General features: G+C 33.8%; 2 long non-coding RNA genes across 4 annotated transcripts in view; one reads left to right on the top strand and one right to left on the bottom strand.

Moving 5' to 3' along the window:
- Positions 1-3,207: 3,207 nt before the first annotated feature.
- The window catches only part of LOC143229769 (uncharacterized), a 27,701-nt gene continuing 5,966 nt past the window's right edge, over positions 3,208-24,942 (bottom strand). The window contains exons 3-4 of the long non-coding RNA XR_013016067.1: positions 4,669-4,809; positions 3,208-4,193 (exon numbers count right to left, since the gene is read on the bottom strand). This is a non-coding gene — a long non-coding RNA (uncharacterized LOC143229769). The remainder of the gene's footprint in view (positions 4,194-4,668; positions 4,810-24,942) is intronic.
- Positions 16,719-24,942, top strand: part of LOC143229768 (uncharacterized) — a 24,259-nt gene continuing 16,035 nt past the window's right edge. For all 3 annotated transcript variants that reach the window (XR_013016066.1, XR_013016065.1, XR_013016064.1), the window contains exon 1: positions 16,719-16,948. This is a non-coding gene — a long non-coding RNA (uncharacterized LOC143229768). The remainder of the gene's footprint in view (positions 16,949-24,942) is intronic.

The raw sequence follows: 24,942 nt of genomic DNA, 5'->3' as shown, positions 1-24,942 counted from the left end.
AACAATTGTTGTAATACCCCGTAGCTCTAGGTAGCAAGGTGCACAACATCTTCACTCGGATTCACAGTCTGGATCGAAAACCACAATATCACGCTCGGCCAAACTGGATCAGATTATCGTCGCATTGTTAAGTTAGCTACAATATTTCCGAGGCATAATTTTATTCCTCCTAATATTACAAAACTACTGTAATTGGATCAGATAATCGTCCCATTCTCAAGTTAGCTGCAATATTCCTGAAGCTTTGGTTTGTTTTGAATTTGGCTCAAAGCTACTCAAGGGTTATCTGGGCTAGCCGTCCCTAATTTTGCAGTGTGATACTAGAAGGTAAGACAGCTAGTCACCACCACCCGCCGCCAACTCTTGGGCTACTCTTTTACCAACAAATAGTGGGATTGACCGTAACATTATAACGCCCCCACGGCTGAAAGGTTGATCATGTTTGGTGTAAAAGGGATTCAAACCCGCGCTCCTCGGACTACGAATTGAGTGCCTTGATCATCTGGCCATGGCCGTTTCTGAGGCATATTTTTAGACTTCCTAATATAACAACAATATCACAACTGGATCAGATTGTCGTTCCGTTCTTAAGTTAACTACAATATTCCTGAGGCATATTTTTAGACTTTCTAATATCACAAGAATATTACAATAGGATCAGACTATGGTTCCATTATTAAGTTAGCTACAATATTCCTGAGACGTGTTTTTAAGGCTTCTTAATATAACAGACTATCCCAACCGGATATGACGTTTCATTCTGCCCACCCCCCGCTAGTACAGCGGTAAGTCTAGGGATTTACAACGCTAAAATCAGGGGTTAGATTCCCTTTGGTGAACTCAACAGATGACCTGATGTGGCTTTGATGAAAGAAAACTCACACACACACACACACTCGTTTCATTCTGAAGTTAGCTACAGTATTCCTGAGGCATGTTTTTAGACATCCTAATATTAAACACTGCTATTTATTAAACTTGCAGTTTTCATGCACAAATTCTGCTGAACCAATAGTTTTGTTGCATCATTTTAACACTTTTACGATAAGTACGAGTGTTTAACAAAATATAATTTTGCTTTTATGATTATGTTACTGTTTATGTTTGTTTTTGAATTTCGTGCAAAGCTACTCGAGGGCTATCTGCGCTAGCCGTTCCTAATTTAGCAGTGTAAGACTAGAGGAAGGCAGCTAGTCATCACCACCCACCGCCAACTCTTGGGCTACTCTTTTACCAACGAATAGTGGGATTGACCGTCACATTATAACGCCCACACGGCTGAAAAGGCGAGCATGTTTGGCGCGACTGGAATGCGAACCCGTCACCCTCAGATTACGAGTCGCACGCCTTAACCCACCTGGCCATGCCGGGCCTCTTAGGGTACTCAACTAAGTTCAATAAAACTGGTTCATATTTATGCATACACAAAAGTTTTACAGTTTTCCATATTATCAAAATGTCCTTCTAATATGCTATAACAACTAAATCTTATTTGTAACCAGATGCAGCTAAACTTAAGATAAAAGAAAATAATTATAAAGACCAAAACTGCGACGCTGCAGTTTAACCCTTTAAGTATATTGTTCGTATTCTCGAAAAGAAACAATGTATGCAAGTATAAAAAAAAAATTCTCGAGTACAGCGCTATCTAGTAAGCATATTTAAAACTATTTGAAATTAACTGCTTAAACTCCAAAGTAATTAGAACTATATCAAATGTATAAAATTTGAATTATTCTGTAACATTCGTTAAAACGGCAATGGAATATTGAAACTATGTGATAAATATAATATATTCGTCCTTTTAATATTTCTCGCTGAGCCACTGGGGGGGGGGCCTCTGTTAAGAATACTGCTGTTTGGGCTGTAGTAATATTGTTACGTTACCACAATTTAATTAATATCTATATTTAACAACCATCATATGTTTAACTGTGAACAACTAGAGCGTGTGTAATATGTTTTAATAACTGATTAGGTTGACCAAAATATTATAGTTTATAGTAAACAAAGAAACCTGTTACTACGGCTATGGTCATTTAACATCATAGACTACATATTTCCATCAAGATTCTATTCCTCGCGAAAGAACCTAAATCCTGGAGTTACGTGTGAAAAATGTTTCATTAACCTGGCGACAGAAGTGAAGTTTGAAAGAAGACACGCTTCAGTGAACTGAGGTGGTCAGTTTGGGAAATAAGTTATTTATGAAAACAACAAAAACTACAAGTTTAGAAAATGTTGCGTTTTCGCGTTGAAGGAATTAATGTATGAATTATTCGGAATAGGGTTAACATTTATTATTATTTTGAAAGAAAATGTCTGGTGAAGTCGCGTTTCTAAATCACAATATTTTTTACTTTTGCATAGCACGTGGGTGAGTAACACCAAAAAATAACGTGTACATTACATATCTTACAAATCTTATTATACTTGTTATTGTTGATTCCGATAATATGTCTACTTGTGAACGTATATGTACTTTTAGGTTACACCGAATAAAGAAATATTAATTTGTGTTTAAATTATTATTTTTTTACACAAAATGTAATCATCTCTCTTTAATCTTTTCTCTTCTTTTATTGTTAGCCGCGTCTTGGAACTCCAGAGACATCAACAGATGGCAGCACATAAATGGTATATCATTTATCACATCATCCGTACTTAATTACCAGTAAACATTCGTGCATGTTTTGCCTTATGGAAAATATATATGGCACGTGTTCTTGAATTACTGAAAATATATCATACTGAAATTTATAACACAAGATATAAAACTTTTTATTTAGTTATAACAGTATAAGATTTGTTTATCTAGTGTTACGCAAACGTTCTCACACCAAGAAAGAATAAAAACAACACATTGACTCTTCAACGTTGATAAATAAAGACTGCTATCTGACCTTGTACTTCAAATCAGGACTTCAATGTCGCATTTCTTTCACACGCATTGCATTGGGGGATCGTCTTTCACTGCGTGACGAGGAAGTTGAGAAATGTTAAACAGCATGTGAAATAAATATGGAAAATCAAGAGCGCTTGGTAACCTTTTAAAGCAAAGTCGTCAGATAAGATTTCAGAGTAAGATGTTCTTAAACATATGTTAGAAATACGTAGGCCTAATTACCACAAAATTCTTCAACTAAACGAGTCTCACCTACAATACAACACTTATTGATAATAAAATTTTATTATATGAATAATTAACCAATTTTAACTGCGGAAGAAATCGCCAAGTAACTACTTTACTTACACTTAATAATTTATTGGAAAATTACAGCTGTAATTCTTGGTAATCTGAAACTGTCACCTACACTTTTCTTTGAAAATATTATAAGGTGATAAATAATAATTACGTGTGTGTATGTATTTTCTTATAGCAAATCCACATCGGGCTATCTGCTGGGCCCACCGAGGAGAATCAAACCACTGATTTTAGCGTTGTAAATCCGTAGACTTATCGCTGTACTAGCGGAGGGCGATGGATAGTAAAACACCACGAATGGCAATGTGATGATGAATACTGTAATATATGGATTTACACTGAAGTTAAATTTGGAGTGCTGATTTATTTTTATTTTCAGGTTGTTTTATATATATATATATTTTAACATATCAAACTACTTTGTCCAAAATTTATGTGCGTCTGTTATATTTCAGATCATACAGGTTAGGCATGGCCAGGTGGTTAATCCCCAGGATAATGGGGTGGAAATACCCTTTTAGCTTCTACTGCATTCTATACTTTAGAAATATAAATATAAAAACATATTTCATTCTTATCTGTCTAATGAATGTTCCATGGCTTTTACTTATAAACGTTCGACAGTGGATTAGAACATCAATTCGGTTTCTTTAAAATTTGTTCCGAGGATATTTAGAAGCAAGAAAATATGATGACATTAAATTATATGAGATAAAGTCTATCATCACCTTACTACTAGTTCACTGTCGTGTTAGCAGTTTTAGACAGCGTGTGCCACCAACTAAATTGGATAAATTTTCTGTAGTCTGTTGTTCAAAATTATTAACAGGGTCTCTGGCATGGCAGTTTGGCCCAGTAAGGTGTTTGTTCTTCAGGTGATAAAGCTTACCAACACTGTGTTGCCGTCTGACGATCATTTAAGAAACTAAGGATCAGCAAGGAAAGTGGCTACTCATTTTGAATAGCGTTGCATCAAAATCAAGAGAAGCTAAATAAATTATAAAACAAGAAAAATTGTATCCAGTGAGTGAAAGTAAAATAGAATTATGAAATAAATAAAAGAAAACAATGAATGAATACAAGATGTGATTTTCTTACTGAATGAATTGCAATACAATTGTTGTTAAGTACATGTTTATTACAATCTGTTTAGTAGATACCGTTTTTAGTGTTCTAATTCATTTTTTTTACAAGAAACAAGTAAAAAAGGACAAGAAGCACAGAATCTACTTCTCAAAATAAACCTCATTTTTTTTGCAGAGAATTGAAACGAAAACTCTGGCGGTTGAAATGAAACAAATATTTTGAGAAGAGCGTTTGCTGCATTACAAAATTTCGAATTGACTAATGTAAGAAAATTTCAAATTATTTTATACTTATAAGGATTGTAAATAAGCTTTTCCTTTTTCAATTTATGAACAACTAACACTTTTTAATTAATTTAGTAAAATGTAAATACTCACTTTACTGTTTTTGTTTTTTTTCTCCATTATTATGGTACCTCTTCTTAAACTAAATACCAGAGATTTCTGAGAAATCATAACCGATAACGAAAGCTTCTGATTGCACATATCTTCAAGTTGATCTCAGAAGACAACACTAAACTATCCAGTTAAAATTAAAAAAATAGGTTACAAAATCACAAAATGTTTTAAAAGAATATATTACAAAATCAGAAAGTTTTATTAAAGAATATATTACAAAATCAGAAAGTTTTTTTTTAAAGAATAGGTTACAAAATCACAAAGTTTTATTGAAGAATAGGTTACAAATAGGTTCTCATTCAACCTATTTGTTTTATTTTGTTTTTGAATTTCGCACAAAGGTACTCGAGGGCTAACTGCGCTAGCCGTCCCTAATTTAGCAGTGTAAGACTAGAGGGAAGCGAGCTAGTCATCACCACCCACCGCCAACTCTTGGGCTACTCTAGAGTTTATAATATTATGGTGCGAATTTATAACTAATTAAAATTCATAATTATAACTCTTTTACTAGAATTATTTTCGTTCAAAATAATACGTACTTGTGTCTTTGAATGCAAAAAAAAGAGAAAAACGGAAACTGTTCTTGAATATAAACAAGGTAATCAGGTCAATAATATTTATAGTTCAAACTCAGAAGCGCCCCCTCGTGTGGAATTATAGAATTTCTATCATCTGTTATTTCTCACACCAAGGAAATTCGTTTATGCGATAACGGAGTTTATTTATCTTATAAAGAAGGTTATTTATTCTATAAGAAACTTTTGTTTACATATTAAACGTACATTTCACAGTTATCTATGTGTTTACATTTGTTGTATGAATATTTTCCAAGAACAATTCAATTGGATTTTTTTGTTGTTGTTGTTAATATGTTGTCAAACCTATCTGTCAAGTACAATAATCTTGTAGTAACTGTTCTTTAACTTCGTTCTAGACTGGAGTAGTCTCATAGTAGCCTTCCTCAAACCTTGTTCATATCTGTAACAGTTTTATAGTAACCTTTGTTAAACCCAAACCACATTCTCGACGAGACCACTCTAGTTGTCACTTAATTGAACATATTAGCGCTATGTAGTGAGTATCTATTTTCTAACTACTCGTAATATTGACGCATCCTAAGTCAGATGTACTTCTACAAAAGGTTTAAATATATATATATATATATATATAGAGAGAGAGAGATAAAGAAATACCAGAGCAAACACAATGAACAGATTAAACCAAAACATTTCAACGCTGCATTATTGTATTTTACAAGTAGATGCTACAGCCTCTTTATTCATGGAATACGCTCTTCACGTAGATGTTGCAACCTCTTTATTTAGCGACTACGTTCTTCACGTAGATGCTGTAACCTCTTTATTCAGTGAATACGCTCTCCATAGGCGCTACACCTTCTTCATTCAAGGAATACGCTCTTCACATGTAGTTAAATGTTAAACAAGGTGAAGGCCGACAAGATATCTTGACTTGTTATCATAAATCGTACGAAGTTACTTTGAAAACATCGTTTATTATTCCCAGAACGTGTTCTTCCACTAACATCGATGAAAGAAACATGTTCTTATTTTAAAACACTTTAGATGCATTTGGTGCAAACCGATATTTTCTTACACATAACGCACGCGCACTTGGAGCCCTTCAAATGTTGCCTCCATTATGTTATCAATTTATAGAGACGTGCATACTTGTTTGGTAAATATAGAATGATTACGTGTAATACTGAAACGTTTCGCTATCAGACTAGTTGGTAGTTACTGAAAGATACACATTTCTATTTGTCTACACCAGCAATCAATTTTAAAAAGAGATTAAACTGCATACACTCACTGTTAAAATGTTTATTATTTAGAAAAATAATAAACTATATATGAGTCAAAGTGGCGACATCTATTTTAATACAATAACATTGTTATAAAGGTTGTTTTTCTTTCTTTTATACCTTTTAATATCCATGCCAAACATGACACTAACTAAGTACAGGTGTGTTTAAATTTATATATAATTTAATTACACGTAAACATTTCAGTACGCCAACTGTGTGATATACAAATTAAAATAAACATTGAAACATTCAGTGTTTCCTGTAAAGTCATAATGAAACAGAACTACTTTGTCGTTGTTCATAATGAAACAGAACTACTTTGTCGTTGTTCATAATGAAACAGAACTACATTGTCGTTGTTCATAATGATACAGAACTACTTTGTCTTTGCTCATAATGAAACAGAACTACTTTTTCCTTGTTCATACTGAAACAGAACTATTTTGTCGTTGTTCATATTGAAACAGAACTATTTTGTCGTTGTTCATAATGAAACAGAACTACTTTGTCGTTGTTCATAATGAAACAGAACTACTTTGTCGTTGTTTAGTTAAATCAGTTCTTAACACAAAATCAGCTTAAATTTATGAATACAAAAATCAGTAATAATGGTACCGTGAGACAATAGTCCAAATAACAGGAAAACTGATACATTTGAAAGATTGAAGTTGCTTAAATACCGTTACATATAACTGCAAAATCTGTGAACTACAACAGTTTTGCTCTGGTTTGTAAATAATTTGATTGACTAAAGAACTAACAAAATAGTTTGCTATAAACTTCGAAAAACATCGAATCAATGACCTCGTGACTTTCGCACTTAAACAACTTTTCTAGGTCAAGGTTACTTCTCTGTAGATACTATATTGAAGTTTCGTTTAGCTTAATCTTTGTGTAAAAGAAGAAAACCGATAAATACGACTATCTAATTCTCATTGAACATATTTCTCGCCAGTCCTACTCAGGCCGGCATGGCCTGGTGGTTAAGGCATTCGACTGGTGATCTGAGGAGCGTGGGATCGAATTCCCATCACACCAAATATGCTCGCCCTCCCAGCCGTGGGGGCGTTATAATGTTACAGTCAATCCCACTACTCGTTGGTAAAAGAGTAGCCCAAGAGTTGGCGGTGGGAGGTAATGACTAGCTGCCTTCCCTCTAGTTTTACACTGCAAAATTAGGGATGGTTAGCGCAGATAGCCCTCGTGTAGTTTTGCGCGAAATTTAAAACAAACAAGCGACAAAAAATATTTAATACTACGTCGAATAGATTTAGTAATGGAGATATTACAACAAATTTAACAAGTCGTCGCTTTCAAGCAACATAAGAGTCACTTTTTCAGCCGTTATAATTCCAATTTATTCCTCTAGACTTATTTTATAGATTACATTATATTAAATATGAAAGCCTAAACCTAAAAGAAGAAAAAAAGTTCTAAAGTAGTATCTAATCACGTATGAGCAGGAATCTTTAATTTTGTGTAAGTCCTCCAACCAAAAAGTCGACGAGTCTTTACGCTAAAAGACAAAATACAAAACTAACGTCTACATATTAAATGTGGTATTTAAGTTTCTCTTGGGAACCCCATGACTAACCCCAGGTGAAACCGTCAGAAGCATGGTTTAAGCAATGTTTCTAAAGGTATAAGCACAAAACTTGTAGAAGTTTCAAATAATACTGTTAGAAATCCGTTACGTTGGCTGAATTAGGAACTTGTGATTTTAAAATCATAGAGAGTTTTGAAAAGCTTAGCTATATTATACCGTCTTTACTATTGCTCCCGGTAGCTCAGCAAGACAAATAATAAAATGAAGAATATTTAACTGTCACAGCACATGAACCAAGCACAAGAGAATTTTCCTACTACCAGTTGTCTTTGTTCCTTTGAATATTATACCTCACTGGGACAGCGTTAAGTCTACAAATTTACAATACTAAAATTAGAGGTTCAATTCCCCTCGGTAGACTCAGCAGATATCCCAATGTGGCTTTTCTATACAAAAACACTTTCAGTATTCAGTTACAAGCACTTGAACCATTCTCAGAGAAGAATAATTACTTTGGATTAACTGTCATGATAAGTCATTGCTTCTTTCTCTTACATGTATTCTTAGTATATGTTTACACTCCTATCTTCCAGTCAGTATATTTTTTTTATTGTTAAACAGCTCAATGCAGATCTTTATATTTCAAAATATATTTTATTTGTGCTTAAAACTGATTCTCTCATTTATTGAACAATTGTCTTTATTTTTCTTTGTTTAAAAACCAAAATTAACTAAAATTACGATAAACTAGGATGGCCTACAAGAACACAACATCACGTTTAGTTATAAATAAATGAAACGTGAGAGCGAATAATTCTCATCCATAACATCACAGTAATCAAACAGCCCTCGTGTAGCTTTGCGCGAAATTCAAAAACAAACAAACACGACATTGTTATAGCTTCAGACCAGTTGTGCCCTATCTGACGAACATGCACCTTGATATGCAGTGTAGTTTCCATTGCAAAAGGTTTTCGTAAGGCTGTCATGCTCAAATCCACCCCTCCTCCCTATAGTTCCATAATCCTTCTAGTCTACGAAGACGACGATTTACCAACACCAATTTCAACAATCTGATCGTGCAGAAATCTTTAAAAAAAAAAACAGTTTGGTCAAGAATTTAAAGAGCAGTAACCAGTGTACTCATTATAATGGCGGAAGGGAAGTATATTGAAATATTCGCTCAATTTTCATGTGTATTAGATTTAGCAAGGAATGTAGCAATAAAGTGGTTTATCTATCATTTTGAAAAAAAAAATTATCTTTCATGTATCATCGTCTAAACTTAGTAGGTTATAAAGATTCCTGAACGAATGAAATGGTAAAGATGTTTACCACACGAAAGCTATTTAAAAGGCCTGAAATAATAAACAATAATAAAAGCTGTATTCTCCCAAGATCGACAAGTTGTATAAACAAAGTAAAGTAAAGGAAACTGTAAGGGCGCAGTGAGTTACCAGCTTACTTTAGCTTTTGAGTGTTTGAAAGTCAAACACAGGCTGTGGTTTCATTACTGATGTATACGGACGATAATAAACAATTATTTTAAACTGTATACCTTTCCCAAAATAATGTTAGGCAATAAATCTTCCTTTTAATAAACTGGTACTCTGAATGAGAACCAGGTTCTTACAAAAAAAACTTCGAGGAGTTACTAACGTCCACAAGTTTTCTTTAAAGATTTTTTTTTCAAAATTTTACGCTAAGTTACACAAAGGGCTATCTGTGCATATCCGTCCTTAATCTATGAATTATAAACTAGATAGAAGACAACTAGTTAACAGCACCCACCGCCTTCCTTTGAACTACTATTGTCTGACTTGACTGTTACTATTATACCACACATCTGGCTCCAAAGTAGGAAATCTGTCTGTGCAGCAACAAACATGGAACCAAAATCTTTTGATTTTACAGTCTGCTCTACCCAAGAAATAGGGCTGTGTGATAAACATAAAATAATGAGTAAGGCTTTGTATTGTCACATGTCATTATGATTTTTTACCATGAAGTTTTTTTTTTGTTTTATGAATTTCGTGCAAAGCTACACGAGGGCTATCTGCGCTAGCCATCCCTAATTTAGCAGTGTAAGACTAAAAGGGAAGACAGCTAGTCATCACCACCCACCGCCAACTCTTGGGCTACTTTTTTACCAACGAATAGTGGGATTGACCATCACATTATAATGCCCTCACGGCTGAAAGGGTGAGCATGTTTTGGAGCGACAGCAATTCGAACCCGCGACCCTCAGATTACGAGTCAAACGCCTTAACCCACCTGTCCATGCCGGGCCTTCACTATACAGTATTAGCTGTAGATCTTATTCAAAAGAAACCATTGGTTTGAAGAAAAATCCCAATATGGTTGATAACACAGCAATATTTTAATAACGTAATGCTTAACTTTATACTAAATTGTCTGATAATAAGTGAGCTTTGAATGAAAATATAACATAATATTTTAAAACCAGTCAGCGTCACAACTTTCCACTCCGCAAAATAACAAGCAAATAACATGTATAAAATATTGCCATCACTAAATAGAAATTAATGGCAAAAGAAATGTGCAACGATCAAATATATGTTGTCACTTGATAGTCTCCGATTTATTATATTACGTATGTTAGCATATTATTCTTTCAAATAACCGGAAATTTTAATTTTAACTTAGATGTTAATTGAATGTTAATCTATATGAAATTTATGTTATTTACCAACAAGACTGATACACACAATTTTCTTTTTTGAAACATATATATATTTTAACATACAACCAAACAAAGCAGTACAAAGTATAATAACAGTTATTACAAATTATGGTTTATATTTAACAGTTTTACAAACTATACTGAGTATTCTGTTTAGTCTAGAACTGTATCTTTTATCAACGTTCACAGAGAGCAAATTAATTCTTTGTTGATATGCCTAAACACTTGTTTTGACGGCTAGCTAGCTTGAAGCATCTGTAAGCCTACGTCGACGACAATATCTAATGTCTTCATAAAAATACTAACGTTCGAAATTAATTCACTAACGTTAAACGGTTTGTAGTGTTCGAAATCTGTAAACGTTCCTGGTCCAATTCTGTAGTTTATCTATTAATAGGCGTTAATCACAAATATCACTTTTGAGGCCTATAGCACAGTGGCTCTAGCTGACCAACAGTACTCTTCTTCTGTTTCTCGGCTAACTGCTTTTGTATGAACTACACAAGTTTCCCGAAGTTTCAACAATGTTTGAGCACACTAGTGTTTTCGTAAAACATGTATTGTTGATTCTTACTCTCAAGAATCGTATATAAATTCCGAGAACAGGAGGAACTTGCGCTATACACAATCAAGAATATAGGTCACATGCAAATAAAATTGTACTGAAACAAGCGTAGCTATTTAAAAATATAAATAACGGTAAATCTGTACAATAGGTATTGGTATATTAAAACAATTATCGATTGTAAACTGTTGCTAAGAGACCTACGTAAACTAGGTAGCCATTAGTTCACCAATGGTTTAGCCTAGAAAAATCGTTAGTCTACGGTTTTTCTGAATTGAGGTCAATCTATTGGTCTCGCTAATTAATATAATATTTACTACAGGGATTGTGAGGATAAATAAAGAAACCAGTTTCGTGCAAAACTGAAAGACAACGAAATATGGACTAGGATTATCATTAAGCAATCGTAAGGATATCACTAGCTTAACACGTTAATATAAGTAGTACAATAACACTTAGTCTCTATTGTATCCAAAGCAAAGAGTAATTGTGTATAGCGAAAGCGAACACAGAAACGTAAAAGAGAGATCCTGTGGTTAACTGCAAAGTTATAAACAACCAAATCTAAGCCTGTAAAGTCACTTAATTTGAAGATATCAGTAAAAACTAGTAACAAGGAAAGGTAAGCTCGAACACTATTCTCATTACGACTCTAAAAACAATAACACGTTTGGTTTGTGATAAATCATTTTGGAATTCCTAGAACCTGTATCAAATCATTTGTTTGCAGTTCCCATGCAAAGATAGAAAGCGATTAGCATAACTGTCCATTTAAAACATTTAGGAATAAACTGAATATCACATGAACCTAAACTAGCACTATAGATGTCGCAGATGTCAATATTGAACATTTAACACAATTTTACCGCAAATCGATATTACGACAGTGTCCTAATTGAAAAGATATGATTGCCTATAGATATTGTATTTGTCAGAAATATTGTGATATAAATGGCTTTATAAGGGTTTGAGGTTTTATGAAATGGCAAAGTCATTAAGTAGTACAAGATACAGAGGTTGTGATGAAGATATATACATGTTTATCTCAACCAAAACAGTGAACTGTGCAGCCAAAGTCTAACTCTACTTCAATAGCATTGCTACAAGTTTCTATACATCATTATATGTATGTTGTTCGGCAAGCTGTTATGCTGCACTTCCTAATCATCCAGAATAAATATGGCAAAATGTTTAAATTTTGAGCCGCGATTAAGAAAATTCAGTATTCGAACGTGACGCTGTTCATGCGTTATAAAAGTGACAGTGAATCTTGTCACATGGCTGGAATTTTTCTTGACAGTAGTTGTAATTTAGGCTTCATCGTTATGTAATCTAGAACTCAGTTCATACACGCATCAGGTGTTGTGAATTTTACCCAAAGTTTCATTTCCTGAAAAACAAAATCATGAATTTTCTCTATTCGGAAATTACTTAATATTAGCCCTAAAGGTGTTTTTAGTATCAACAGCACGTCTGTAACAATAAAAACTGTACACACTTATCCTATCAGTTTGAAACATTTAATTAATACCTGTCTATATAAATCAAAACCAAAACATGAATGGAAAAAATTAGGGTAATTGTTTCTACATGACACCGATCTCTGAGTATGAAGTGAGAGAAGCTTTGTACATTTAAATTAATGGTGAGAAACTTTATTCAAGGTTTTCAGAATAATATAACGATTTAATATATCTAATTTTATCATTAACTAGATCAAGGCCTTTTAAAATTACCGCATGTAATGGGCGGAAAAAGAAATGGTTTTTGTATATGTTTAGATTCAAGGACAAGAATCAGTTGAAGGCTTAAGACCAATAAAAAGTGTCAGTGGATAATTTATTAACGGAATAGTTTAAATATTCAATGTAGCGTTTATGTGTATATCTTGGAATATATATGAAGTGTGCATATATATATATATATTATATAATAATATATAATTTATATATAATATATAAATAATTTAAAAATTATTTTTTAAAATTATCAAACTTAAAGACGCGATTAATATTTTGGTAATAATATATAGACACATACAGCATTGGAAATCGTTGTGGAGAAAGTGAATAAACTTGGTATATAAGATGCAAATGATTTAAGATTTCTCCCTCTTTTATAGTTCGGTATTAATATAATTTGCCCTTAGGCACCCCTAGTGAGCAAAACCGTTTATGATCATTTCATGACAGTTTCAAAAAATGATATTATAATCCGAAATTTTATGATGTAACAAATTTGAGGGAAATTAAATATCATACAAAAATATACACGATTTTCTGTTTCCTTTAAGAAACACACACACAAATATATATACATACAGAGAGAGAGATACGCACTTATGTGCATCGTATGCAAATGGGCCCAGCATGGCCAAGTGTGTTAAAACGTTCGACTCGTAATCCGAAGATCACGGATTCGAATCCCCAACGCACCATATATGCTCCACCTGCCAGCCGTGGGAGCGTTATAATATTTTGGTCAATCTCACTATTCGTTGGTAAAAAGAGTAACCCAAGAGCTGGAGGTGGGTGGTGATGACTAGTTGCCTTCCCTCTAGTCTTACACTACTAAAGTAGGGACGGCTAGCGCAGATAGCCCTCGAGTAGCTTTGCGCGAAATTCAAAATACAAACAAACGTTTGCAAATATGTATTGGTGCTTTTTCTTATTATTTCCTATACGGGTGTCCTAATTTCATAAATAGTTTAGGCCAATTTAATGTTTTTTTTATTAACTTTAATATTCCGTGTTATCCTTAAATAAATTCTGTGGCGTTTCCCGAGTGTATCTGTTTTATATATGTGCATATATATATAAATGATTCTGCCACGTTGCAATGTTTTATAATATTCAACATATGAAACCGTTTTCAAGGTTAGAAAATAAAAGGTCGGTTGGATGTTTGAGTCCACTTTGTTAACTTTGCGAAAATTGATGTTTTTTATTTATTTTACGCCCCTTTCTTTTCGAGGTTGACCTCAAACCTGAACATTAGTCTGACAAAGTAGCAAGGTTAAGGAATAATTTATTTTTTTTGCCTTTGTACAAGTAATTTAAAACTTGTAATTTAGTTTTTTTTAAAAAAGGAAAAAACACGAAGTAATGACGCAACTCAGTCATTTTGGATTTTGCTGGTTTGATAGGTTATCGCTGTTGACGTAGTATATAACCTATGTTGCAATAGTCGTTAAGGATTAAAAAACAGTCAACAACATTGATACATCTTTTTAAAAAAAATTAGAAAGTTAACATGATTTATAAATTATTATTTATTAGACCGGTTTTCTGTAGGTCGATATATTTGGAATGCAGTCAAATCTGCACGAGCATTGTATTGATTGACTCTGTTGTTTGTAAATTAAATTGGTCAGCTTGGCTCAGGTAATTTTAATTAAAACTAATAAGGATGACTTAAGTATTTGGAAATTAAGTTGATCAAATTAACTCATGTATTTGAAATTTACTCAGGTGAGCTTGGGTTAAGCAGGTGTAAATTTGAGTCACATTTTGGTTAAACCTGTGAAGTAGAGGTACCCAAAGGCTACTAACTAGCTATGGTCAGGTAACTGAAGGACATGTGTCCAGTGACTGTACAACGTAACTAAACACTTTTTTCCAACAGACTGGACGTGGCTTAATGGTCAGCGTATTAAAAAACGAGCAAACACAGAGAAGATTCTAAATAATATATAAAATAACAATTTTCAAAATATTTTAACGCACATTTAATACAAACCGAAAAGTTTGTCCTGTTTTTGTAAGATAAATTGAATAAAATTAAAAATGATTATTGATTTTATTTCAAGCCTCGTCTTAATACAACATCGTCGAGTCTGTGTTGCAAGGCCCGGCATGGCCAGGTGGTTAAGGCACTTGACTCGTAATTCGATGGTTGCAAGTTTGAATCCTCGTCATACCAAACATGCTCACCCTTTCAGCCGTGGGGGGGCGTTATAATTTTACTGTCAATCCTACTATTCGTTAATAAAAGGGTAGCTCAAGAGTTGGCGGTGGGTGGTGATGACTAGTTACCTTCCCTCTAGTCTTACACTTCTAAATTTGGGACGGCTAGCACAGATAGCCCTCGAGTAGCTTTATGTGAAATTCAAAACAAACTGGGGCCTGACATGGCCTAGCGCGTTAAGGCGTGCGCTTCGTAATCTGAGGGTCGCGGGTTCGCGCCCGAGCCGCGCCAAATATGCTCGCCCTCCCAGCCGTGGGGGCGTTATAATGTTACGATCAATCCCACTATTCGTTGGTAAAAGAGTAGCCCAAGAGTTGGCGATGGGTGGTGATGACTAGCTGCCTTCCCTCTAGTCTTACACTGCTAAATTAGGGACGGCTAGCACAGATAGCCCTCGAGTAGCTTTGTGCGAAATTCCAAAAAACAAACAAACAATCCAAACAAACTACGTTGCAAAAACTATCGCCTACCGGAGAAATGCATAATGATATTTAAATGCAAGCCATACATTATGTTTGAAAGATAACTCGTCCATAACAGTACTTTAGGTTCGTCTCTAAGAGTTAGAAATCAGTAAAATTCAAAAATGGCCTTCTTACTTTAGTCCCTTGAATTTATTTTAGGTTGTTAAATTATTAGGGCTACGTTGCAAAATAGTTGTACACTGATTATAAGATGAACAATATACTTTACATGTAAAGAAACTTGTCCATAGCACTATCTGAGAACATTAGTTATCGTATACTTTATAAAAAAAAATCGAATACCGCTCTCTCTACTTTGTAATGTTAATTTTACTTTGCTTTCCGGCTTTTTTTTTTTGCGGTCAATGCTATGGTGCAGCGTCATCACTCCACCATCTCCAATCAAGGAAGTGTATAATAATAATAAGGTAAAATTATACCACAATATGGAAGAATTTCCTGTTTACACGAACGAAATATAACCGCAGGAAATACATCTGGGCGAAAATTTTAGCGGAATATAAATGAATAAAGATATATCCATTGCTAGTTACGGAAGAGTGAAGACTGCACTTATTTCCGTTCTTCAGTATAACCGAAATTTATTTCAAACAAATTTTATCATTAACGTAGATTTTTATCTACGAGTTAATTTAAACAAAATCACAACAAACATCTACAATTCATCATTCATATTTTATTTCGATATATTTTATTTTATTTTATTATAAGTGTCATCATATGAAGACTGTTTAATGTAGATATTATTTATTAGTTTATTTTGTGAATGAATATTTCATCATTGTTTCGTTCTTTCATTATAAGAGAGTTAAAAACGGACGATTATTGAAACTTGTGTTTCTAACTCACTGGTGCCAAGAATATAGTGAGCAGACGATTTTGTAGTAAGCATATAAATAGTACAAAGGAACAGCAGACAAATACACTTGCTGAAAAGAAGAGAGTCGTGAAATTATCTGGCGTAAAAGTAACAGGCCTAACGTTCAATATGTTACAGTAAAAATAACAGTATAAAATAGAAAAGGAATAATTATTTATTCCATCAAAGCGTGGTTCTAAAGTAACTGAATCAGCCTAAATGAAATTTGTCAAAAAGAACAGAGGATATTTTGAACAAAGAAGATCAAACGATTACTAGAACATCAGTATACGACTACGTGTCACATTTGTAAGTAAATTATACATAAAATTTTCGTGTGGTAGAAACAGGAAACGGTAGTTCGACCTCTGGAATGAAATCCTAAAGTAACTGAATAGGCCTAAGTGGACTTTTGACAAGAAGAACAGGTGTTTATGATATGCCTGTGATTTCATTTGTTGTACATTATGTTTAACTTATTCTGAATATATATTTGTATATTATTTTTTGATGACGAGAAATCTACTTGAAATATTTAACTTATTCTGAATATATATTTATATATTATTTTTTGATGACGATAAATCCACTTGAATTAAAAATGTATCTCAGAACGGCTGGTATGGGTATTAACACTGTTATTGGTAAGTAGAGAACAACGTTTCGACCTTCCTAGGTCATCTTCGGGTTAAACTCAACAACAACACGGTATATATATTTATACTATAAAGAAGGATAACTAATAGTCTTTAATTGACAATTGACGAGCACAACCTTAACATTTCATACAAAGATTTAGGTTGTGACGTATAATAGTATTGATAAAAATATTTTCAATGTTATAAGTTATACATAAAATTATTTTATATTCTCGAGTACGAGTCACGTTAACTAAAATCTCATGTATATGTTAAGCATCATTTATTATTCTGTTTCACTTTAAATTATAAATTGTACAATAACCAAGTATTATGTGTATGAAAGTGATAATGTATTTCAATCTAAAAGGAATTACAAACTTATTAACACTCTTCTACATAATTTAGAAATCTCACACTTTCGTTTCAAGTTTTTTGTGTTTTTTATGTTATTATAATGTAAGTCTTGGTCAACTTACCTACTACTTACCTACGTTACCCCAAGTGGTGTATATTTTTTTCAAAAGTTAGCGTTTGTTTTTGAATTTCACGAAAAGCTACACGAGGGCTATCTGCGCTAGCCGTCCCTACTTTAGTAGTGTAAGACTAGAGGGAAGGCAACTAGTCATCATCACCCACCTCCAACTCTTGGGTTACTCTTTTTACCAACGAATAGTGAGATTGACGAACACATTATAACGCTCCTACGGCTGGAAGGTGGAGCATGTACTAGCGCTGTATGTCTGCGGATTTACAACGCTACAATCAGGGATTCGATTCCCTTTGGTGGGCTGAGCAGATAACCCTTTGTGGCTTTGCTATACAAAAAAAACACACACACGCAATAACAATACTGCTAGATAGTATACTATACTAAATCTTAACACTGATCATATTGCTAGATCGAAGAGTCCACTAACCATAGCAATGATTTCATTGGTAGTATTATTGTGTATCACTGCTGCAATTAAAATATAATATTACTAAATAAATGTATATGAAATAAAACCTTAGTTACATTACAATTGAAAATATAAAGTTATTGTTTGAAAAACCTTATATGAAAATTTTAGATTTGATTTTCCTCTTTATTGTCCCTATACTTTTAACGTTTTTCTCTGCAACTTTTGTTCAAAGGTCAGTTAGCTTCCTTTGAAAGCAATAAATTAACAAATTACAATTTCTCAAAGTGAGATTGTGTGGGGGATAGGGGGGGCAGATGTATAACATTGTGTTAAAATGACATAAAGCTGTCAAGTCTTTGAGGTAAGCTTCCCTTGTGTAAAGAATTATTGATACTGGGTGTGGTTCAAGGGAAGAATGGATCATAAATATTCTAAAGAATCTAAAACAAGGTTATAAACGCGTCATTATATTTTGAAAATATGTTTCATCTTATATTTTTAAGTGTTACCATCTATATGTCGGGACTTAAAATCAAGGCCAGTTGGATAAGGTACTCGACTCGTAATCCTAGGATCCCAGGTTCGAATCCCCATTACAATACCTCCTAATGAGCAAAACTGTTTATGACCATTTCATGTCAGTTTCAAAAATGTGATTATAATCCGAAATTTTATGGTATAACAAATTTGAGGGAAATTAAATATCATACAAAAATATACACGATTTTCTGTTTCCTCTAAGACACACACACACAAATAAATATACATACAGAGAGAGAGATACTCACGTATAAGCATCGTATGCAAATGAACCCAGCATGGCCAAGTATGTTAAGGCATTCGACTCGTAATCCGAAGATCGCGGATTCGAATCCCCAACGCACCAAACATGCTTGCCTTTACAGCTGTGGAGGCGTTATAAAGTGATGGTCAATCCCACTATTTGTTGGTGAAAGAGTAGCCCAAGAGTTGGCGGTGGGTGATGATGACTAGCTGCCTTCCTTCTAGTCTTACATTGCAAAATTAGGGACGGCTAGCGCAGATAGCCCTTGAGTAGCTTTGCGCGAAATTCTAAACAAACAAACCAAAGTACATTTTTTAGCTCTATGAAATTATTTTGAATTTTATTAAACGTATCTCTTGAAGAAGAATCTTAAATAATGTTATGAACTAATTCATATCCACACACGTAGCTTGAAATATAATTACCATGATAAAGTATAAGATACCAGGTTTCGATTTTATGTAATTTATCTCATAAGAAAAACTTCATATGATATTAAGTATATCTAAGAACATTTTAAAATTTGATTTTTCTCTATAATATTACATAAAACAGTGATTCTCAACCTGTGTGCCGCGAGAGATTGTGAGGTGTGCAACGGTGTTTTTGAAACACATTCAACTTTCTTGGGATTTTACATGCAAGTTAAACACATCACTCAATAAAAGCTACTATAGAGACAATCTGAAACCTTCCAAAACATTCGATGGTTTTCATTGAACTCGATCACAGAGAAGTTCATACTTAAATTTCATTCTCGACTGCAACGGTTTGACTGTTAGTTTAATTATGGCGCAACAAGCGCTTCGTACGTCATAAATGATGCATCAAACAATCAAACTGCTTTCTGGAACACGTTCTCATTCTGCGGTAAGCTACAGCTACTACGATGTAGGTAGGAATTTTATATCAACTGCAGAACTTCGTGCTTATCGTGTATGAATTGGGTTTATCATTTATTCATGGAAAAATATTTAAGTAAGTCTGGTACTGCAAAGGAGAATGTGTTGAATCAAAAGCAAGGAATCAAACGAAAGTAGAAAAACGAATACATCGAATACGGTTTTATCGCTTTGGAATCGGAACATTCTCAATTACCATTCTGCCTACTCTGCAATGCAACTTTATCAAACGAGGCGCTTGTTCCTAGCAAACTGAAGATACACTTGGAAACAAAACAATCAGCTGTGAAGGGTAAACCACAGGAATATTTCGAGAATCTCGCGGCTCAACAACATGAATAATCAAGGAAACTTGTGAACTACATGAAGCTGCTGGAAAAAGGATTGATTGCAAATTATAAGGTTGCTCAATTGTTGGCAAAACGCAAGAAAGCGCATACGGAGGCCGAATCAGTCATTGCGCCAGCGTTAGCAATCATCGTTGAAACTATGCTTGGAACGGATACCTCCAAAAAGGCTAAGCAAGTTCCACTGTCCAATGACACAATTTCGTGCAGAATTGTAGACTTGTCGTCGGATTTGAAGGATCAAGTTTACGAACACTTTGAAGCACCTGAAGATGAATTTTCTCTTCAAATTGATGAATCTACTGACGTTAGTGGAAAAGCTCAAGTTCTGGCTTTTGTTCGATTCATAAAAGATGGAAAAATCGTAAACGAATACTTATTTTGCAAAGATTTAAAAAGTACAGCAAAAGGCCAAGACATTTGCGAGTTGGTGAATGAAAACATTTTGCTCTTCAAATTACATTGAAATAACTGTGTCAGCGTTTGTACCGATGGCTGTTCTTCAATACAAGGAAAAAGAAGGGATTCGTCACTCTGGTGCGCCAGCAAAATCCAAGCATCAGGATTGTTCACTGCATGATTCACAAAGAGGCGCTCGCCTCCAAATCTTTGCCGAAAGATTTGCAGTCTGTTATGAATCAAGTTATTCAAGTGGTGAATTTCATCGAGTCTCGGCCACTTTAATCTCAACTTTTCTCTCTTCTCTGTGAGGCGATGGATTCAGACTACAAAGAGCTACTGTATCACACTGAAGTTCGATGGATTTCGAAAGGAAAGGTGTTAAAGCGTCTTGTCCAACTAAAAACTGAAGTAATTTCTTTCTTGGAGGTTGAGGAAGCAGGTTTTGAATTTTCTTTTCATGATGAGATCTGGTGGCTGAAGGTTCAATTTCTCTCTGACTTGTTTGACAAATTAAGTTCTCTGAACTTATGTCTCCAAGGACCATCCGAAAACATTATTACTGCAACGTCCAAACTGAAGGCCTTCGATGAAAAGGTGACACTGTGGAAGAATAAGATCTCGAAAGGGGTCCTTGATTGTTTTCCTTCTGTTAACCAATGTCTGTCATAGAAGAAAATTGTCCCTCAAATTTTGAACACATTAAACGACCTATAGTCCGCACTAAAACATTACTTCCCATCACTTTCTGTCGACGAACTGGGTGACCTATCCATTCGGAATCAACAAGACAACAAACCTTACAATTGAGGAGGAAGAACAGCTCATTGATTTACAAAATGACAAATTTTATCAGTCATTGTTTCCCGAAAAGAACTTGGAAGAGTTTTGGATCTCCATTAAAAATTCATATCCTGCAATCAGTTCAAAAGCAGTTGAAGTTCTGCTTTCATTTGCATCTTCGTGGTTTCACGAAGTCGATGATAAAATGCGAGCTTGTTTGTTTACGTTAGAGACTCGCTTTAATTTGATTTGCTCTCGGAAGCAGGCACAGTTAACTCTTCTGTGTTACTTGTATCGTGTTTTGAATTTGAATTTCGCACAAAGCTACACGAGGGCTATCTGTGCTAGCTATCTATAATTTAGCAGTATAAGGCTAGAAGGAAAGCAGCTAGTCATCACCACCCACCGCCAACTCTTGGGCTGCTCTTTTACCAACGAATAGTGGGATTGACTGTCACATTATAGCGCCCCACTGCTGAAAGGGCGAGCATGTTTGGTGCGACGGGGATTCGAACCCGCGACCCTCGGATTACGAGTCGAACGCCTTAACACACTTGGCCATGCCGGGCCCAAACGTGTATCTAAACGTGATGCACAATGACATTATTATCGCTTGCTTTGGCCGTGATTTTTGTTCTAAGGCTTTTAACGCTTGCCGTATAACGTGTACATAAAAAAATCGTTAAGGCTTTCCAGGTGTGTCGCGAAAATGTTCAGATTGTCGTAGTGTGTCACAAGTCAGAAAAGGTTGAGAACCACTGACCTAAAAGCTAGAAGTTGTTATTACCTCTTTTCTTTATTCTTTTATTTTTTCAACAATATAATCTAAATATCACAATAACGTATTAGTTATTAATGAAATATTTTAGATGCGTATCCATCCTTGTGATATCTTTTATGTTCCTCACAGCTATGTCATTTCCATCCGGATCTTTTAACCGTCTCTTGTAACCTTCTAAATCAGTACTTTCATTGATCTCTTGGCCGATCAGAGGGCGCAGCCTCTCTAATGGCTCGTGAGTCTTCAGTGGGCTTTGTTTAGTTGTTAAGCAAGGAACTAAACAATTAGCTATCAGCTGCGCCCACCATGAGTACTGAAACCGGATTTTAACATTGTAAGCTAGCAGTACACATTTATTACTGTTCTAGACATTGAAGATGTTTTACACACACCATTTTTCAATGTTTTATAAACTACATGACTTAAGTACGAATACATCTATTTAATGGTTAATTCAGCTGTTAAAAATACTGTAATAGTTGCACATTTTTACCACTAACTCCTTTTAAAACAGTTGGCTTATTACATTAACATTGGGAAGTCACGAAAGTAGTTAACCCGATTGTTCGGCGCCCAAGAATTGCGCGTCAGTTGTGAGTCGTCAAGAGAGTGGATGTCGTCTGAGAGTAACATAACTCTTACGTAATAGGCACCAGAAGCGTTCTCTAACCAGATAACTTTCTCTAGATATTTTCACAAATCTTTGTATTAATCTCGTTTCTTAATGGTTTGAATCTTTATGTGTATCGGCTTGTTATGTATTATTATAAACATTTCGAGAAAACAATTCAACACAGAGAGGTCACTCTTTCGATTGTACTGTTGACACATTCGACTTGACGTATTTGTCTAATACTACAATTTCAAAACCGCTATCAGGCTTGATAAATTTCAATTTAAGGAAATACGAAAGGCAGGAGAGGTTATTATTGGCTTAAGTAACCAGTTTTTCTCTTAAAAGTGGCAAAACAAAAAATATCAGTAACATTGAATGGACTGGAATTTTGAAAAAAATTGTAACATGCAGATATGCACCATTGGGGTAACATATATTACTTTTAGTTTGTAACGATATGTACGAGCCAAAAAGTCACGTCAATTTCAAATATAAATATTTGTTAATAAATCAGAGATTTTATTGCACTGTAATATTTAATCTTAATAGTTCACTAAAGCAGCAAATATATTTCTTACAAACGTACACAGTTTATAACCGAAAACGGGTTGACAATAATAATCTTAAAAAAACATTTAATTATAAGTTAAGTGATTACTCTTTCATGTTTTATTATTCCATCATATTTACTGTTTATCATTACAATAACAACAATGTAAAACAACAGATCAGTAAAGAATACTGAAACATTTATTAGCAAAGCTTTTAGACACACTAATATAACATAAACATCAGTTAGAATTTATATTTATCATTTGTGTAACGTTATGTGAAAGCAAACACATAATTTATCACGATACGTCGCAATAAAGCCATGTCCTTACATAAATAAACAAAAATATGACACATTTATGTGCATTATGGTGAAACATAATCACTTAATAGCACCATTGATATTATTCTTTCATCTGCCTGTTAAATTCACGTAAAATTTCAGTTTTTAGGCTCAGAAAAACACACTTATCGACTCTTTCAATACAGACATTTTTCTCACATAGTTTTGAAACAATGTTTTGGTAACGTGTTATCATTTCAATTAAATCCTATGCAAATCGTCAATAACAAATAAGTATTCATACTAAAGATGAAAGATTAGATAATTATACGTATGTTTAGCTTAGTCATTTATGATAAATTAAATGCAATAACTATCAATTTCTAACGAATTCTGATTAAGAAGTTAGTGTACATGACCTTATATAAAACTTAAGTGGTTTTGAATAACTTACTATCCTTTTTCAGGAGAATAAAGTTTCTAACGAGTATGTTTGAACAACTAATACAAGTCTCTATTTATGTTTGTCATGTAAAACTCATTCTTCGTCATAGCCCAAAATACTGTCATTAATAAGTAAAATCTCGCCCTTAACAAGCATACTAAAACATTTATTAACGAAACTAAAAAATATACTAATATACTATTTACAAAATCATCTTCATTAACAATAATGAACTACAGCCCCATGTAATAATATATATGTATATATATATGCTCTATATACCTATTCTAACATGTTATTAGTCAAATAGAATAAATTACCTTAAACAAAACATGAAGAAGATTCTCAAAGTTATTCGAACTAATATGATCAACAAAAATTTCATTTAAGAAACTCTACAAACTTATTGTGCGCTTGGAATCTCTTACTAAACTGGCTGTCCTCATCATGCTGATCACTAGATGTTGACCCTCAGATTATCTCTCTCCTTCAACTTAAAACTGGCGTGTTTCACCATAATCTAATATACTATCATCAGTATATGTAAATACCGACTTGTCAAGTACCACAAATACTGAAACATAAATCATTAACTATACTTCAAAATAGAAAAAGAGAAGACGTCTTTGTCTATAATATATTACGAATATTGTGCATGTCTTCTATGTTTGAAGTTTTTAAGAACGAAATCTGTAAAAGTTCTTATTCTAATTTTACTGTTTCTTACAGTAAAAATATGTGGTTTACAAGAACAAACGATTTTGTTTATATTTTATAAATACATCACGTTTACTGTTTGTCATTACAGAATATACTTTTATATGTTGTACGTAGGTTTCACAATGAAGAACATATTTTGTATATCATT

The sequence above is a fragment of the Tachypleus tridentatus genome, chromosome 10 (genome assembly GCF_004210375.1).
Source record: "Tachypleus tridentatus isolate NWPU-2018 chromosome 10, ASM421037v1, whole genome shotgun sequence".
In the NCBI taxonomy this organism is placed as follows: Eukaryota; Metazoa; Arthropoda; class Merostomata; order Xiphosura; family Limulidae; genus Tachypleus; species Tachypleus tridentatus.
This window is presented reverse-complemented; position numbering and strand designations above follow the sequence as displayed.